This window comes from Erinaceus europaeus, chromosome 10 (genome assembly GCF_950295315.1).
Source record: "Erinaceus europaeus chromosome 10, mEriEur2.1, whole genome shotgun sequence".
NCBI classification, from domain to species: Eukaryota; Metazoa; Chordata; class Mammalia; order Eulipotyphla; family Erinaceidae; genus Erinaceus; species Erinaceus europaeus.
Window position 1 is genome coordinate 122,197,723 of NC_080171.1, and position 20,050 is coordinate 122,217,772.

Sequence of the window (20,050 nt, forward strand, 5' to 3'; positions counted from 1 at the left end):
TCTACCATAAAACTTAATGACTAAGCAGATGAATATGGAGATGGCTTTGTAAGAATAAAGCACACAGGCATATATATCATAATTGCAAGTCTACTGTGCAGCTTAAGCAATTCAGACACTGCAGCTGTTGCAAAGAGAAACAGGACTGCCTTCCTGGCAGATTTTATCAGCTGAATTGTGCTTACAAATTTCTCTGAATACATACTTGATTTTGATTGGGGTATTCTGAATGTATCATGTGGCAAAACTCACACGGCCCCATAGTGTTTCATTTTTTCAAAAGCGCTGTGCTTGTTGATTAGTCCAATTCTTTATCTTCCTTTCCAACCCACAAATTTATCTCCATTTCACAGATGGAGAAACTAAGGCAAAATTAATTTACGTCACATAATAAGTTTTCCCCAGAACTAGGGTTATACATGACTAGAGATGTATGTCTATATTTGCCCTAATTAAACCCTACTAAAGGATATAATTGTTCTCTTTTTAATAAAATTTTTTTCAAAGGTTTATTTACTAGCATGAGAGAGAGAGGGAGATGGAGAGAGAAAGAGAGAGGGAGGGAGGGAGAGAGAGAGGAAACACAAATACCAGAGCATCACTCTGGGACATGCAGTGATGGAGACTGAACTCAGGACCTCTTGCTCCCCAGTCCAAGTCTGTAGTCTTCTCCACCTCCTCCCAGGTCACAGTGAAATTGTTCTTATGAAGGTATCATGTGGACAACACTTGTAAATTGTTGGTTAAAGTAAAAACTGTTATAATCTTTCTGAATAGCCACTTGTCAGCTTGGATGGAAAACAGTACACATTTGTGTAGGTATTGACCATCAAATCAGGCCTAGGAATCCATACGCAGGCAGTAAGGAGAGATTTTCTGAAGGATTTAAGCATACAGACAGTATCGATGCTACTACTTATTATTTATTTATTTATTTATTTATTTATTTATTTATTTATTTTTCCTCCAGGGTTATTGCTGGGCTTGGTGCCTGCACCATGAATCCACCACTCCTGGAGGCCATTTTCCCCCCTTTTGTTGCCCTTGCTGTTGTAGCCTCGTTGTGGTTATTATTATTACCATTGTTGATGTTGTTCCTTGTTGGATAGGACAGAGAGAAATGGAGAGAGGAGGGGAAGACAGAGAGGGGGAGAGAAAGACAGACACCTGCAGACCTGCTTCACCACCTGTGAAGCAACCCCCCTGCAGGTGGGGAGCCGGGGGCTCTAACTGGGTTCCTTACGCCAGTACTTGCGCTTTGCTCCACATGCGCTTAACCCACTGTGCCACCGCCCGACCCCCCATGCTACTGTTTATTGAGTATATAATGCAGCAGCACACATGTAAAAATGCTCAACATCTTTTTATTTAGTTTTCACTCCTCCTGTATGAATTGGGCATATTTTCTCCATCTTTCAGATAAGGTGGCTAGGACTTAAGAAGAAATGAAGGAAGAATAACAATGTTAAAAAGGTGGACTAGCAAGTTCATGGCCACCAGAGTAGAAAGAAATGCTAGTTACTGCACACAATTTAGAAATTCACTAAATTCTCAATATTAAAGTTAGATGTGAAACTCTGAGTTATATATGATATACATTACGCTTAAAATGATCTTATTGGTATCTATGTAACAAATATAAACTAAGTACTTATGTTTCTATGGACATTTTTAGATCCTTAGAATATATGTACAAATCTTGAGGTTAGGGAAGATATCAGAGCTAGAGATTTTAATATGTAAAAGCCATAAACTTCATATTTGGATCATTTAAAAAAATTTTAAAAATATTTATTTATTCCCCTTTGTTGTTGTTTTTTATTGTTGTAGTTATTATTGATGTCATTGTTGAATAAGGCAGAGAGAAATGGAGAGAGGAGGGGAAGACAGAGAGGGGGAGAGAAAGACAGACACCTGCAGACCTGCTTCACCGCCTGTGAAGCGACTCCCCTGCAGGTAGGGAGCCGGGGGCTTGAACCAGAATCCTTACTTCAATCCTGCGCCCACTGCGCTACCACCCGACTCCCTCATATTTGGATTCTGAGGTACTGGATGAGTTTAACTAGAGAGTGAGTGGGACAGAAAGAGACAAAAGAGTTGATTCCTGTAAATTTTGACTTTAAGAAGTTAGGGAAAGTGGGCTGGGTGGTGGTATACCCAGTTAAGTGCACTTATCATGAGCAAAGACCCAGGTTCAAGCCTGCGGCTCCCCACCTGCGGGGGGGGGGGCACTTCCTGAGCAGTGAAGCAGGTCTGCAGGTGTTTAATCTCTCTATCTTCCCCTCCTCTCTCCATTTCTCTCTGCTTTATCAGATAGCATGGGGAAGAAGAAGGGGAGGGTAAAAACTAAGGAAGGAGACTGAGAAGTTATAGTTATTGAGGTGGAAGAACGGTGAATGGGAAAGATAAACAAAGCAAATAGTTCCAAAAAAAAAAAAAAAGGAAATATTTCAAGAAGGGCATGTTCAGTGGTTTGAGACTTGAACCTGACAATAGAAAGACCTTACTGACCTTACAAATGAATTACTGGGAGTGATGACTGCAGAACCTAACTGGAGTGATTTAAAGATATCAATCAATCTTTCTTTGAGTTTGGTGGTTAGAGATCAAGGGGAAATTTTTTGTTTAAAAGAAAATGAGATTAGTTGATAGGATCATTGTGGAAAAGAGAAATGGGTATTTTTAGAAAGAGCAGTTAATTGGGTAAGGAAGAGGATGTGGGAGCCAACTGGAAGTGACTTTAGGTCCTGATCACTGCAGTCAGCATACCGTAACAGAAGGAAGGCCAGTCCTGTGGGCTCAGCAAGTTTAGTAACATGTCGTGATGGGAAAAATATTACCTTTCCTGGTGCATTTCCTTATGAGGTGAGAAATAAGGTTGCTAGTCAAATGTGTGGAGAGATAAGGGTGAGTTGAAGAGATTTTCTGATTGATGATTCAATCATAGATGTAGATATTGATAGATTGTCCAGAGGGTACTTGTGTACTACTTGGTCACCTGACAGCAGCAGTATAGGAGCGTGGAAAGTTAAAACTTAATATCAAGAGGCCAAGTGGTGGTGCACTCAGTAAAGCAAACATGTTACAGTGTGCAAGGACCCAGGTTCAAGCCCCTGGACCCCATCTGAGAGGGGGAAGCTTCCTACGTGGTAAAGTCGTGTTGCAGCTGTCTCTCTCCCTCTCAATTTCTCTCTGTCTCTAACCAAAAATGTAAATAAAATAAAATTGAATAGCAACATGTTCAAATGTGATGGCATTTTCTTTATATAGCAGAAAGAGGGAAATAATCTAGGTGGGATTATGAACCTTAAAAGTCCAGTATTATATAAGATAGGGAAAAGAGAGAGAGAGAGAGAGAGAGAAAAGCCATGAGTGATTCTATGTAGAAGTAGCTGACTCCAGGCTGAACTAAAGCAAGAAGATTTGAATAACATCCAAAGAAAAAGAGAATAATGTAGTTAATTTCAGTGATGGCTTATATAAGTTCAAGAATTAATTGGGATTTATTTCAAGTCAGTTGGGGTCTAAGTGTCCAGAACTGAGACTTGGTCATCTTAAGATGTCTGAGAGTGGTGTTGACACAGGGAATCACCACGACAGAACATACAGCTTGTTATCCATCAGAGCTGGGCCGAGCCCCAGCAATGCACAGAAACACCATGGGCACTGAGGAGTGACAAGTACCACCCCAGCATGCTTCACTGCAAACTGTGTCCAGAGACATCAGGCGTGGAATGACAACCCTTCAGCCTCATCCCTCGGGTGAGACCTTTCCTTTCATAGTATTCTCTAATTCCATTCCAAGAAGTTCACTTCCTAACAAAGTCCCAAAACCTAGATATAGACCAGGTCCCATGAGATAGGGCATATGTTCGCATGTATCCATAAATTAGGACAAAATATATACCTGAAAGCAAAAGTACACAATAGTCTGCAGTGAGTCAGTATCAAGATCATAATGAAATAGTGTCTACTTAGACTTAGATACCCTCCCCACCTACTTCCTATTACACTTCCCTCACTCACTCCAAAGCTAACCTTATCAAAGCAAGGACTACAAAAGCTGAATAAGGGCAAGAGACTGGCATACTTTAATGACGACTTTTTAGTCACTATCAGGCCATTCCATCAGCTGGGGCCCTATTCCGGGAGTCCTGAGATTCCCAAACAGACGTGATGGGCCTAGACCTCGAATAAATCCCTCTCTCCATTGTTACTGGTCATTTCTATCAGGAACAACAAAACAGACCCCTTTGTGGGCCCCCATAGGACCTGGCCCTATGGTCTTGTCAGTGTTTTTTTTTATATAAATAAAATTAAAATATTATTATTAAAATAAATATTTTTTAAAGCCTGAATTGAAGGGGTCCAGGCGGTGGCATACCTGGTTAAATGCTCACATTACTGGGCACAAGGACCCAGGTTCAAGCCCCTGGTCCCCACCTGCAGGGGGATAGCTTCATGAGTGGTGAAGTAGGGCTGTGGGTATCTCTCTGTCTCTTTAACTCTGTATTTCCCACTCCCCTCTCAATTTCTCTCTCTCCAATAATAAAAAAAAAAATAAGTATTTAAATAAAGAACCTGAATCGAGACAATTTGCCTTCCCCTTCACTTATTTCTAGCCTTCTTCCTTCTTAAGTATATTTTAAATAAGTTAGATGGATCTTTGTTTCTATGGTTCTTGGTACATTATACTCCTTAAATATTTTAGAAGATCAAATTGAGCAGCAATATAAAATAATAGCTATAAAGTTTATTTCATGATTTGAGGAATAGATGCAATATTAGGTTAATTGGAAAAAATCAAGAAATAGCTGTGTGCTAATTATATAAGATGTGAGCTTATTTTGACAAAGACAAAAGGTATTATACAATGTGAGTTACTTGTGGTCATATTAGAATCAGTGATAATTGATTAATAATTTATGAAAGTCCTTAATTTTTTTTCATGTCTATAAGTTTAAGCAAAAGGAAACAAATTTTACATCATGACTGTTTCTTAGGAATTAACCCTCTGGTGGAGGCGCACCTGGTTGAGTGCACATGTTACAGTGCTCAGGGACCCAGGTTCATACCCCCAGTCCCCACCTGCAGGGGGAAAGCTTTGCGAGTGGTGAAGCAGGGCTGCAGTGTCTTTCTGTCTCTCTCCCTCTCTGTTTCCCCCTTCCTCTCAATTTCTGGCTGTCTCTATCCAATAAATAAATGAATATAATAAAAAAATTTAAATAAAGTATTGTTTAAAAAAACAATTAACACATCTAGTCTAACATGTCATGTGAGATTCATATTTCTTGGTTTTTCCTTTTTATTTTTTTTATTTACAAAAAGGAAACACTGACACAACCAAAGGATAAGAGGGGTACAACTCCACACAATTCCCACCACCACAACTCCATATCCCATCCCCTCCCCTGACAGCTTTCCTATTCTTTATCCCTTTGGGAGTATGGACCCAAGGTCATTATAGGATGCAAAAGGTGGAAGGTCTGGCTTCTGTAATTGCTTCCCCGCTGAACATGGGTGTTGGCAGGTGGATCCATACTCCCAGCCTGTCTCTCTCTTTCCCTAGTGGGGTGGGGTTCTGGGGAAGCAGAGCTCCAGGACACATTGGTGGGGTTGTCTGCACAGGGAAGTCAGGTCAGCATCCTGCTAGCATCTGGAACCTGGTGGCTGAAAAGAGAGTTAAGATATAAAGCCAAACAAATTGTTGACCAATCATGGACCTAAAGGCTGGAATAGTGCAGATGAAGAGTTGGGGGGGGGGGTCTCCGGTTTGTAGACAGCTAGTGGGCATATTTTAGTTTTATTCCAAAGGGCCCATGACTATAATAGTTTTTTTTTTTCCTTGAGCCTGTAACCTGATATATAGGTAGATCCAAGTTATTGTCTGGGGAGATGATGTCATGGCTGGAAAAAGGACCAGAAAGCAGGGTCAGGGAAGAGAGTAGCTCCCCAATATGGGAAAGGGATATAAATATTGTTGACTGTAAACCCCATCGATTTGATCTGATCTGGGGCCCATATTCAGCTTAGGAGCCTATGTGACCTCTGCATCCCTGTAGATCTGAGCTCATATTCTGAGCTCACATTTAAAATTTTTAAAAGAAAATATTGTTTTAAAAAAAGAATGAACACATCTAGTGTAACATGTCATGTGAGGTTCATATTTCATGTTTGATTTTCTGTCTGAAAGGAGTATTGATTCGCCTGTTATTGTGTTATCATCATTGCTTCCCTTTAGGTCTATTAGTATTTATTTTATTTTCTGGTTCTCCTATATGGATGAACATGTGTATTTAATAGGACAGGTAGAAATTCAGAGGAGAGGGGGAGATAGAGGAGGGAAAGAAAAACCTGCAGTCCTGCTTCACCAGTCATGAAGCCTCCCTCCTGCAGGTGGGGTGAGGGCTTGAGCCTGGCTCCTTGAGCATAGTAACATGTGTACTCAACTTGGTTTTCAACTGCCCGTCCCCTCCTTTAATTTTTTTTTTTTAAGCATTTAATCCTTAGGAATCTTGATGGAACGCTGTGTATTGGGAGTGAGTTTATCCAATTCTGGATCTAAGCACCATAGCTTATGACCTCAGAGCAGAGGCAGTCCTGCAGGGTAACATTGATCCCACCTGGAGACCCGCGTGCCTGCAGGGTAACATTGATCCCACCTGGAGACCCGCGTGCCTGCAGGGTAACATTGATCCCACCTGTTAAAACCTTCGCAACAGTTGCTAAGGAAGCTTCTACCTCAGCCGGCTTTTTCCTTTTCTCCACCCCCTTTCCTAGCCATTTCCTTTTCCGACTTGCCACTTCTGCTTCTATCCTATAAAAGCGTTGTCTCTGATCAATAAAGACACATTGCGTTCCCAATCCACCACGAGTTGCTGGTCTCTCTCCCGCGTCGCTGAGTAAGCAGCAGCCCAGGCTGGCTGCGGTTGAGTCCTCTCCAACCCAGAGAGCACGTGCCCGCGAAGAAGGCCACCCCCACGCTAGCCCGGCAGTCTGGGGCACCAAAGACCCCAGGTTCAATCCTCAGCACCACCATTAATTAGCCAGAGTTAAACAATGCTCTGGTAAACCAGTAAGTAATAGAAAACATTTTGTTTACTTAAATAAGCAGTATGGGGATTGTGGAAGGGACTTGGGAAATTTCTTGATGTAGGTTCAATTAGATTTATTTACCCAGTGAGAAAAGAGACCAGAACTGAAGACACGGTGATGTCTAGACTATGAGGATCACCCGTCTGCTTCCATAGATTGTCTGATCTTTTTAGTTTAATGTATGTGCAAGATTTCTTTCTTTTTAAAGCTTTTTTTAAATTAATTTTTTATTTAAGAAAGGATTAATGAACAAAAATATAAGGTAGGAGGGGTACAACTCCACACAATTCCCACCACCCAATCTCCATAACCCTCCCTCCCCCGATAGCTTTCCCATTCTCTAGCCCTCTGGGAGTATGGACCCAGGGTCGTTGAGGGTTGCAGAAGGTAGAAGGTCTGGCTTCTGTAATTGCTTCCCCGCTGAACATGGGTGTTGACTGGTCGGTCCATACTCCCAGTCTGCCTCTCTCTTTCCCTAGTAGGGTGGGTCTCTGGGGAAGCTGAGCTCCAGGACACATTGGTGGGGTCTTCAGTCCAGGGAAGCCTGGCCAGCATCCTGGTGGCATCTGGAACCTGGTGACTGAAAAGAGAGTTAACATACAAAGCCAAACAAATTGTTGAGCAATCATGGACCCAAAGCTTGGAATAGTGGAGAGGAAGTGTTAGGGGGATACTCACTGCAAACTCTAATGTACTTCTGCTTTCAGGTATATATTTTGCAGCTTTTTAAAGCTTTTAAACTGTTGTCATTCCAGACTTCTTTGGGGAAATGAAAGGTCCTGATTAGACAATGAGGGTTTCTTTCCCCAGAGCTGCTGTTGAGGACTGCTGCCCCCTGCAGGTGGCCAGGTGCACAACAGGTGAGCGTCTGCCCTCCCACCTGGCTTGCCAGTTAGTGCTTTGATGTCTGGACACAAGACTTGAAAGGAAGTTATGTGTTTAAAGTTGAGGGTAGCAACGGTGTTCCTCACCTCTAGGAACCTAAAATTGTCATTTCTATTTTCAGTGCTAATGCCCTCCCTCTCATGTATATATATATATATATAGCATAAATGTATATATAGCATAGTATATATATATATAGCATAGATGTATATATAGCATAGTATATATATATAGCATAGATGTATATATAGCATAGGAGTATATATAGCATAGTATGTATATATAGCATAGTATATATATATATATAGCATAGGAGTATATATAGCATGTAGGAGTATATAGCATAACCTGGCCGAATACAGTAATGTGTATGTTACATGTGCTGACAAGTAGGACAGCATGTCAAGTTTATAGGCTTTATAGGCTTGGTCTCAGGCAACCTGGGTTCAAATTGCTACTCTCTTGCCTTAGACTTATGTGACCTTGTGGAAGTTACTTTTTTTTTTCTGTACTTTTGTTGGTTTCCTCACTTGTAAAATATAATTGTGAAGGGGCCAGGTGGTGGCACACCTGGCTAAGTGCGTGCCTTACCAGGCACAAGGACCCTGGTTTAAGCCCCCGTCCCCACATGCAGGGGGGAAGCTTTCTGGGTGGTGGAGCAGGGCTGCAGGTGTCTGTCTCTCCCTCTCCCCCCCCCTTCTCAATTTCTCTCTGTTCTTTCAGATAAAGTAAATCAACAAATTTTTTTTATGAAAAAGGTAATTGTGAGTATTAAATGTGTCCTGTTCTCACATAGAAAGCCCTAGAGACATACCTAGTGAATAATGAAAGACCAGTAAATAACTGTTAAGTACTGCTAAAAATTTATCATCATAGTTATTATTATTTGCATCTCCAGAGCTTCACTGTTCTAGACCAATTTTTTTCAGATAGAAAGGGAGTTAGGGGAAGAGAGAGACAGCACAGCTCTGAAGTTCCTCCCAGTATCATGGGCTTGAATCTGATCACCCTCATGGCAGAGCAGGGCTTTTCCAGATGACCTGTTTCATTAGCCTATCACTGTTACTTTATCTAAAATGCTTCACCCCTTACTCCCTACATATCTTGTAAATCTACTGAGTTTTTCTCTTTTTATGTTTTGTTTTATTTATTTATTATTGAATAGATACAGAGAGAAACTGAGAGGGAAGGGGGAAATAGAGAGGGAGTGATACAGAGAGACGCCTGCAGCCCTGCTTCACCACTTGTGAAGTTTTCCCCCTGCAGGTGGGGGCCAGGGGCTTGAACCTGGGTCCTTGCGTCCTATAATGTGTGTGCTTAACCAGGTGCACTCCACCCCCAGCCCGCCTGAGTTTTTCTAATTCCATAAACAATCAAGAACTATTGGAAATTCAGTAGCTAACATTTAAAGATGAGTATTATGAGGCTGGGTGGTGGTGTACCTGGATACGTGCAAATGTTATGGTGTCGGAAGACGCAGGTCCAAGTCCCGGGCCCTCACGGGGAGCTTCACAGGTAGTGAAAGAGTGCTGTAGGTGTCTCTCTTCATCTCTCCCTCTCTCCTCCACACCTCTCAATTTCTGTCTCTATCCAAATAAATAAGTAAATAAAATGTAAGTGAATACATATGAGTACCGTTATTACAATCATAAATCTTACATCTCTACAGGGCTACAGGGACATGGTTGGCACTTTGAGAGTTAAATGTACGGTATCCTAAACATAAGGGTACTGGCATATGCTTCCTTTTTTTTTCTCTGAGAGGAGAGCATTCATTTCTATTTGGCTGTTACTACGTCTCTGAAGTAATAGTCTGTAAATTGGTGTTTTTGTGTGATTTCTTCAGTATAAAGCTATGAGTCTGAATTTAGGTTACCAGCTCCGTCAAGATTTATGGTTGGAGAACTATGTAGAGTTTACTGGAAGAAGAGAATTTGTAGAGACAATTCTCTCCTGTGTTGTCCTTCTTTTGCCCAGTCACGGAAAGCTTAATTCAGTGTCTGAATTTTTAGCTTCAATTAGAAAAATTTACCTCAGAATTCCAGAGTGTAGTTTTGAGGACCAGACCTTATGGACATCTATCTTTAGGAAATGTGTAGAGACACCAGACATTTGCAGAGAAATGACAGAGTTGAGAGAGGGTCTGAGAGGACGTTTAAAGGGCCTGTTTCCAGGCCTTTGCCAGATACACTTTGAACTCCCGAGTTGGCCTCTGATGGGGTGAGGAGGACTTAGGAGGGCTTTTGGGCCAGGCCTACTTCTTCCACCGGCAGAGCTAAAGGGAAGCCTGGAGAAGACAGTTTATTTATTTATTTAGTCACTTTTTTTTTATTCTAGTAATAGATGTAAGTGTGGCTTATAATGGAAGTGAGCACCATAAAAGTAAATTAAAATGGGGAAAAATTATATAGAGATACAGGCAGTGAGGCCAGGAGGTGGCACACCTGGCTAAGCACACACGTTACAGTGTTCAAGGACCCAGGTTCAAGTCCCTGTTCCCCACCTGCAGGGGGAAAGCTTTGTGAGTGGTGAAGCAGGGCTGCTGGTATCTCTCGGTCTCTCCCCCTCTCTGTCTCCTCCTCCCATCTCAATTTCTCTCTGACTATACAATACTAAATAAATTTTTAAAAAAATTTTAAGAGATATAGGTAGGTAGGTAGGTAGGTAGGTGGACAAATGATAGATAGCCAACCCATATCTGCGAATTTGTGAGAATTATCTCAGTCTTCTCTGGAGAGGGAAGAGGACACGGAACTCTGGTGGTAGGAACGGTGTGAAATGATACACCTGTTATCTTATGATTTTGTAAATCAATATTAAGTCAATAATAAAAATGAATAAAATTGCCAAAAAGAGAGGACAACTTCCAGCTTGTTTTCCTCCAAGTTGCTCCACAATGATTTAGGCTTGAAGATTCCTCAAATTAGAATCCCAGGGCCTTAGAGCTGGAAACACCTGTGGTGATGGCTTAAAGCAACAGTGAATTTTGCAAACAAAATAAAATAAAATAAAATAAAAATCATCTGAGGCATGATGTCTTCGCTTAAGGAGAAATGATTTGCGTATCATCAATTAGTCAGAGTTTAGTTTTTCAAGGTAGAGCAAAGTGTAGTGGTTAGCTAGACTATATTAGAAAGATGTGTTTTGTTTTGACCAGTAACATATCAATTGTCTACTCATTCGGATATTGGCCCAAATTCTGGAATACAGCATTTAAGTCATGCAATAATTTTTTAAAATTTTCCCTTTTGTTGCCCTTGTTGTTTAACATTGTTGTGGTTATTGATGTCATTGTTGTTAGATAGGACAGAGAGAAATGGAGAGAGGAGGGGAAGACAGAGAGGGGGAGAGAAAGACAGACACCTGCAGACCTGCTTCACCGCCTGTGAATCGACTCCCTGCAGGTGCGGAGCCAGTCCTTGTGCTTAATCTGCTGCGCCACCGCCCGACTCCAATCCAATAATTTTTATACTCACTGAGCAACTTCACTTTTCTGCCAGTCTTACTGGAATTGAGCTGAAGTGAGATGTTTCTAATTGAACCCAACTTGCACCTATGCTGGGTTGTCGGAAAATTCCTTTTCTTCTGCCTGTACAGATGCTTGTTGTGTCTTGGCCTTTTGTCCTACAGCCTTATGTATAAAACTGTTTTTATCTTAATATGTCTGCGTCTCCGAAAGGTTCACTCCCTTGTGTGTATTTAGAAAACTCTATGCTTAACTGGAGAATGAATCGATGGGTCTTATTTATTTGTTTGTTTGTTTGCTGTTGTAAATTCTTCATGCTAATGCAAGCACAGCATGAGATTCCCCAAAACAAACTATATTTCCTGAGAGATGGAAATCACTTTCTGTTCCAGAAACAAGCAGTGCAAATCATCAGGAAAATAGTCTGCATTCTAACATATGGTTTCCTCTTGAGTAGAAAAAAAGAAAAACAAAAACAAAAAAACCAAAACGCCAGCCCTGTTTATACCTGACTTTATAATTGTGATCCTTGGAAAAACAGAGGCCAGTATTGGGTTTGACGTCACGCCACTGGAGGAACGTGTATGCACAAAGCAAAGCTGGAGTTTAGGAACAGTGTTCAGACGGGTGCGTATCCAAGACGTGTGCAAGGACATGACAGAGGCCGGGGTGTGGAGCCAGAGTCACGTGGAGGCTGGCCAGCCGGTGTCTGCTGCTTGTCCTTGTGCAGGGCGGGAGCTCAGACTTGGCACCCAGTGCTTCAAAGGCTGCGCTGGTGCTAAAGTACGGTGGCATCTCTCTACATCTCTCTATCTCTGAAAAAATAAAAGTCATCCTAAGGAGTCGGGTGGTAGCGCAGCGGGTTAAGCGCAGGTGGCGCTTCGGCATAAGGATCCCTGTTCAAGCCCCGGGTCCCCACCTGCAGGCGCTTCGCTTCCCAGGCAGTGAAGCAGGTCTGCAGGTGTCTGTCTTTATCTCTCCCTCTCTGTCTTCCCCTCCTCTCTCCATTTCTCTCTGTCCTATCCAACAACGACGACATCAACAACAATAATAACTACAACAACAATGAAAAACAACAAGGGCAACAAAAAGGGAAAATAAATAAATATAAAATTTTTTTTTAAGTCATCCTGCAGTGGTGAAGCCCAGCAATGACTCCCACCCCAAAAAATCTAAAAATGGAAAAATATTTTTTAGTATAGTATAGTTGTAAGAAAAGTCAATCCAAACTAATAGAGAATCCTCAAGTCAAAAGCATCTGAGGTGGCCCACATCCCTGAGAAAAGGGTCTGTGTTAAGATCCTCACACTTAGTAATGGCTGAGGACAGGCAGTGCGTGGAGCAGTGTGTGTGACGCTGTGCTCAGAGGAGCAGTGCCCGGCTCCGTCTCAGTGCTAGTCCCTCCCTGAAGAGGTCTGAGCAGTGCATTTCCTTTTTCTTTTTTCTGGCAGTGCCTGGACCTTGCTTGAACTTGCATGATTTCAACCATAGTGGGCTATTTTATTATTTATTTATTTATTTATCAACAGCAGGGTTGTGATGAAGGTTCAGTGACTGCATGAAAACTCCATCCCACCTGCAGCCATCTCCCCCTTTTTTATTGATTTAATGATGAGTGACAAGGCCCTAGAATAAGGGGTACAGTTCCTCACAGTTCCCGCCATCTCCCCCTTTTTTATTGATTTAATAATGAGTGACAAGACCCTAGAATAAGAGGGGTACAGTTCCACACAGTTACCACCACCAGAGTTTTGTATCCCATTCCCTCCACTGGAAGCTTTCTTGTTCTATATCCCTCTGAGAGCATGGACCCAGGATCATTATGGGACACAGAAGGTGGGAGTTGTGGCTTCTGTAATTGCTTCTCTGCTGGACACAGGCATTGGCAGGTGAATCCATACTCCCAGCCTGTTTCTGTCTTTCCCTAGTGGGGCAGGGCTCTGGAGAGGTGAGGTTCCAGGGTCACTGGGGAGGTTGTCTGCTCAGGGAAGTCAGGTTGGCATCATGGTAGCATCTGCAGCTTGGTAGCTGAAAAGCATTAATATACAAAGCAGAACAAATAGTTTAATAATCAGGAACCTAAAGGTAAGAATCTAGCAGATGAGATTCAGGGTCTCCATTCTGGAAAAAGCTAGTAGGTCTGTTTTAGGTATATTCCAACGGGCCCATGACTTTACTAATTTTTGCCTGGGATTTCCACACAGACATGTTGGGCCTAGACCTCTAACAAATCCCTCTCTCCACTGTCACACTGATAATCTCCGTCAAGAACCCTCTTATGGACCTCTCTAGGACCTTGCCCTCAATGTGGAACAACAGTGGTAGGGACTATCCCATTCTCGGAAAGGAGGTTAGATCAACATGCTCTGCCACTCGAGGAAGATGGGTCCTGCAATGAGTCAGCCTGGAATGTTCCCAGCAGTGACCACAGAACGTGAGCTCAGACCTACAGGGATGCAGAGGTCACACAGGCTCCTGTGCTGAATAGGGGCCCCAGATCAAATCACTGGGGTTTACAGTTAACAGTATTAATACACTTTCCCCATATTTGTGAGCTACTCTCTGCCCTGATCCAACTCTCTAGTCCTATTTCCATCTCTGACACCATCTCCCCAGACAACACCTTTATCCCACCTGCATGTTAGCTGTCGGGAGCAGGTAAAAATTAGTGAAGTCCCCTTTTATTTTTAATAGAGACAGGTACAAATAAGGGTAGAGAAAAGGAGAGGGAGTCGGGCGGGAGCGCAGCAGGTTGGGCTCACGTGGCGCAAAGCGCAGGGACCGGCATAAGGATCCCGGTTTGAGCCCTCAGCTCCCGACCTGCAGGGGAGTCGCTTCACAGGTAGTGAAGCAGGTCTGCAGGTGTCTCTCTTTCTGTCTGTCTTCCCCTCCTCTCTTGTTTTCTCTCTGTCCTATCCAACAACGACACCAATCATAACAACAATAAAACAAGAGCAACAAAAGGTAATAAATAAACATAAAAATATATAAGAAAAGGAGAGGAAAAGAAAGACACTGGTAGGGCCTCTCTGCTGCTCTTGACGCTTACATCCTTTAAGTGTGCGCTGGAAGCTTGACCCTGGGTCTTTGCATATAGCAATGTGTGCACTCTACCCAGTGCACCACCTCCCGGCCCCTTTCATTGTTTCATTTATTGTTATTGTTATTTACAGTCGATAGACGGATGATAGACACTGAGCACCTGAGTTGTCTTTGTCTGCCCAGGTAGTCGCTGGGGCTGGGACCCTCCTTGTGTTTTGACAGAGCACCACCTCCCCCCCCCCCCATCTGTTGAGCTATCTTCCGGTCCCTGGGAGATGTTGGTATCTTCTAGTTCTGCTTCTGGGATCCCTTCTGTTACATTGCTTGACGGTGTGGTCTATTGACATGGTCATTCTGTTACCTTGGTTTGGTCTCACTCCCCCTGCCTCCGGGAGATTTTGGTTTAGTCTTTGCCTTTTCGAGCTTCTCCCTTCTCCCAGCCCCCTATCCTACATACTTCCTGGGTTCCTGATGCTGCAGCTGGAGGAGAGAGATGGAGGAGCACATTGTGTGGTGATTAAGTTGTTGGACTGCTTGCCCGCTCGTAAATAAAGATTAAACTGCGTTCTCAGCTCAGCCATGAGTTTCTGGTCGTCTATGTCTCCCACCCGTGAAGCCAGCCCAGCGAAAACGACAGGAAGGTGCCTTTCCATGGTCATCTCGGCTGTGCCTGGATGGCAAACGCTAGAAGAAGAAGAACGGCTGTGCCTGGAGCTGCGCATACGGGTGTGGGTGTGTCAGTGCAGGTTCAGGAAGTCTCTCCTCTGTTTCCCAAGCACATCCCTTCCTGATCTGTGACTCTGAACAGGGAGTTTAGTGAGTCCAGCTTCAGTCACTGCTCATGTAGTTGATTTGGAACCTCCAATAGCACTCATATACAGCATATGCTAAATTATTGTTTGGGCAGGTTTGTTTGTTTACAAACAGAAAAGCATAGAGACAGAGAGAGTGAGTGTGTGTGTGTGTGTGTGTGTGAGAGAGAGAGAGAGAGAGAGAGAGACCACAGCACTGTGGTGAGGACCCTTGTGCTTGGCTAGGTCTTACTTGTTCCTTGACAGTACAGTCCAAAGCATGCCCAATAACTCTGTGCCTCTGGTCTGTCAGACTGATCTACTATGCGCCCGTTAGCCTATGAGTCAAGGGAATCACGGTACCTTGAGGACCCTTACTGATAATGGAAATGATAGCATGTGGAAAGCAATCATTTTAAATTTAGTCATTAAATTTAGTTAAATCATTAAATCATTTAAATGTAGTCATTTTAAATTTAGTTCTGTATTGATGTGCATGGAAGTAGAGTGACAAGCAGAAAAGATAGGAGTCAGGGACTGGGTTGTGGCATGCCTGGTTGAGCGCACATGTCACAGTGCACAAGGAGCTGGGTTTGAGCCCCCAGTCCCCATTTGCAGGGGGAAAGCTTTGCAATTGGTGAAGCAGGGCTGCAGGTGTCTCTCTGCCTCTCACCCTCTCTATCATCCCCTTCCCTCTTGATTTCTGGCTCTCTCTAGCCAATAAATAAATAAGGGTAATAAATTTTATTAAAGTAAAAAACCAAAAAGATAGGGCCACATATTCCCCAAAAGGATAAAGGTTCCCCAAAACAGCATAAAGGTTACTGTGTGGCAGAGAAAAACTTATATTCTTGAGAATAAAACAGAACTGGCTTGTACTCAGTTTAAAAAAGAAAAGCATCTTGATTAGTATACGTCACTGTGCTGAGCCCTCTCACTCCCGACTGCCCCATGCTGCTCGTTCTAGCATCTCTGGTGCAGGCTGCTAGCTCCTGAGCTCAGTGGAATGTTTCTACTTGTTCTCAAAAAGAATTGAGCTCCATGTCCTGACCTTCTGGATACTTGAGAAGATTAGGGACTTCGGGCTGTGGTGGCAGGGGCAGGTCAGTGATTCTTTTGGGTCTATAGCTGGCCACCATTATCAAGAAACAACCATTTCAGGGCACTGGAAATTGACTCAGGGCAGAAAACAAATGGAAACATTTATTCTTGGGAAAAAAAATTCCAGGCTTTCAAGTGAAAACTGTCTCATCTTGCCTAGGACACTGTTCTCCCTGTCCAAACCCCCTTACCCCGTGCTGCTCTTTTGGGTAGGGAAACATTTAAAAGAATCTACAACTGTATAGAGCACAAGGACCTGAGTTCAAGCCCCTGACCCCCACTTTGCAAAGGGGAAAGAAACTTCACAAGTGGTGAAGCAGGGCTGCAGTTGTCTCTCCCTCTCTACATGCCTCTCCCTTCTCAGTTTCTATCAAAAAGATAAATATTTTAAAGAGTCAGCAGTTGATAAACTGATAAGCAAACGATGACTTCAAAGTCTCAGGTTCAAACCCCCACACCACCATAAGCCAGAACTGAACAAAATGCTCTGGTTAAAATAACAAAAGAAAGAAAGAAACTGAGAGGGGAGGGGGAGAGGAGCATCCATGCAGACCTGCTTCCGCACTCATGAAGTGTCCCTCACCCTCTGCAGGAGGCGAGCAGAGACTCAGACCCTTGCATATGATGCTGTGTGCACTGCACCGAGCACGCCACCTCCCAGGCCCCAAACCAGGTTTTCAAAATTGAATTTAAATATCTGTGTCATAAGCAGGAATATTTGCTTTTGCCTAAACATTTAATATCTTGGATATTAATATCTTTTTTTTTTTTTTTTGCCTTCAAGGTTATCATTGGGGCTCGGTGCCTGCACTACAAATTCACTGCTCCTAGAGGCCATTTTTCCCATTTTTGTTGCCCTTGTTATTATTGTTATTATTGCCATTGCTGTTGTTGGAGAGAAATGGAGAGAGGAGGGGAAGACAGGGGGAGAGAAAGACAGACACCTGCAGACCTGCTTCACCACCTGTGAAGTGACCCCCCCACACACAGTTGGGGAGTCGGGGGCTCAAACCAGGATCTGTATGCCAGTCCTTGCGCTTGGCACCATGTGCATTTAACCTGCTGTGCTACCACCTGGCCCCCAGATATTAGTATTTTAATATCTTAGGGGGAGAGGGAGAGATCACAGCACTGAAACTTCTTTCAATACAGTGAGTATCAAGCTCAAATTTGGGCTGAGCACATGGTTAAGCACACACTATACAAGTGGACAGTTTTGCTGGCCCAATTCGATAGTCTTTTAATCAATTTTGTTAAAAAGGTTTTATGTGCTAGATACTATGATGGCACTAGGAAATGAAATTTCTTGCTTCATAGGATTTGCTCTTAAGCAAGGCTAGCTACTGCACCCTCTGCATTAGTCCTGTTGCCTTTGTTAGAGCAAAGCTCATCCTTGGAAGGTATAAGAATCTCATACACTTTTTGAATAATCTCTAAAATCCATAATGCAGTGTTTGCCATGGTGTCAAGTCAACATGTTCTCTTTCTCAGGGATATTTGCATTTTAAGTTTTAATGTGAACTTAGACCTAGAAAGAACATTTTGGAGTTTTTATAAGGAAAAGGTTAGAGATTCATTCATATTGAATAAATAATTAGCAATGAAATGAAAACTACTTTTCACCTCTGCTTATATTTCAGAAAAGTTTCAAATGTATTCCAAGTTTCAATCTATTCTTTTTACCTAGAGGTATGTTTAAACATCTCATAAATTATGGTAGCTTATGCCTTAATGAATTCTGGCTGTTGTAGAAATGATAACAATTCAATAGGTCAGGTGAAGATTCTGTCTTACTCACCGTGTGCTTGGAATGGTCAGGTCAGGTGTCAGTTATGTGAACTCTTTCCTGCAGCTCACAGTGAATGAATGAATGACTCGCAGAGAAAGACACACCCTCTTCTTAACAACTTATATCTCTAATGGACACACTTCCCTTCCATCCTTCCTTGGTTAGCTAGACTCCCATCATATGGCACACCTAAAAGCTAGGGGATATTGCAAATATCGCTTTGCTGCGTGCCCAGCGGGTCAAAGGAAACAGCTTTATTGAACATACACAGCAATTTCTGTCTTAGAATCAGTGCTCCGTTGTTCCAGAATAGTCAGTCATCTTGGATATTTTTAAGCTTTTTTTTTTCTTCTTTCTTAATTTTTAAAATTATTATTCTTTATTTGTTGGGTAGAGACAGCCAGAAATTGAGAAGGAAGGAGGGAATAGACAGGGAGAGAGACAGAGAGAGACACCTGCAACACTGCTTCACCACTCGCCAAGCTTTCCCCCTGCAGGTGAGAACTGAGGGCTCGAACCCAGGTCCTTGTGCCTAGGAGTGTGTGCGCTCAAGCAAGTGTGCCACCACCCGGCTTCTAATCTTGCGTCTTTCTGACAAATGCTTATGAATGATTAACTTTGACATAGTAGAGACACGTTACATACTCTGCATATCTGTGCTATCTTCAGTTTTCATCATGGTTACTTCTTGTGTGTTTTAGGTGTCATTAGCATTTTTGTTCTACAAATAATTAGTCAAGTCGGACGCCACAGTGGTGTGCGAGCAGAGAGGAGATCCCCTGCTGCCACCCCTCTGGATTCCTGCAGTGCCTGAGCAGTGAGATTGGCACTGGGTGGATGATCAGGGGGGGAGTGAGCAGGTTCAATTTTATCAATCAAATAAAAAATTAAAAAGTAAGATGGCTGCCGGGGTCTATAAACCATGGTGGGTGGGTGGCTGAGCCCAACCGGTAACAAGACGGTATTTATCCATTTGGAACTAGAAACCATCTTCAATTTGTTCTCCATTTTCTTTAATAATAATAGTAAATTAGAATCACTGGGTTGTTTGTAACCACAAAATTAAAATATTTCTACCTACAGTGGTAGACACCAAATTATGCAGTTTGTCTTAGTGGACATCAGGATCACGTTTTATATCACGGCTCTTGATGGTTCATACGACGGGCAGTAGGGGTGTCTTACACACGTGACGGGTGAGGCCACTGAAGATAGGGTGAAGGAAAGGACTCGCCCAGGTGTGTGACCCAGCCATACGTTTAGATGCGGGAGTCAGGCGGTAGCACAGCGGGTTAGGTGCACAGGGTACAAAGCACAAGGACCAGCTTAAGGATCCCGGTTCCAGTCCCCTGGATTCCCCACCTCCGGGGTTGTTGCTTCACGAGTGGCGAAGCAGGTCTGCAGGTGTGTTTTTCTCCCCCTCTCTGTCCTGTCAAACAACAATAACATCAACAACCACAACAAGGGCAACAAAATGGGAAAAATGGCCTCCAGGAGCAGTGGATTTGTAGTGCAGGCACCGAGCCCCAGTGATAACAAAACAAAACAAAACAAAAAAAAAAAAAAAAAAAAAAAGGAGCCAAGAGAAGTTCTACACGGGTCAGGTGCTGGCTCACCTGGTTAAGTGCACATAGCACTAAGCGGAAGGATCTGGGTTCGAGCCCCCTCTTCCCACCTGCAGGGGGAACACTTCGCAAGTGGTTAAGCAGATCTGCAGGTGTCTCTCAGTCCCTCTCCCTCCCTTCCTCCCCCTCCTCTCTCAGTTCCCCTCTGTCCTGCCCAATAAAATGGGAAGAAGTGACCACCAGGAGCAGTGGATTCATAGTGTCCCCACTAAGCCCCAGTGACAACCCTGGAAAGAAAAAAAAAAAACTTTACTAG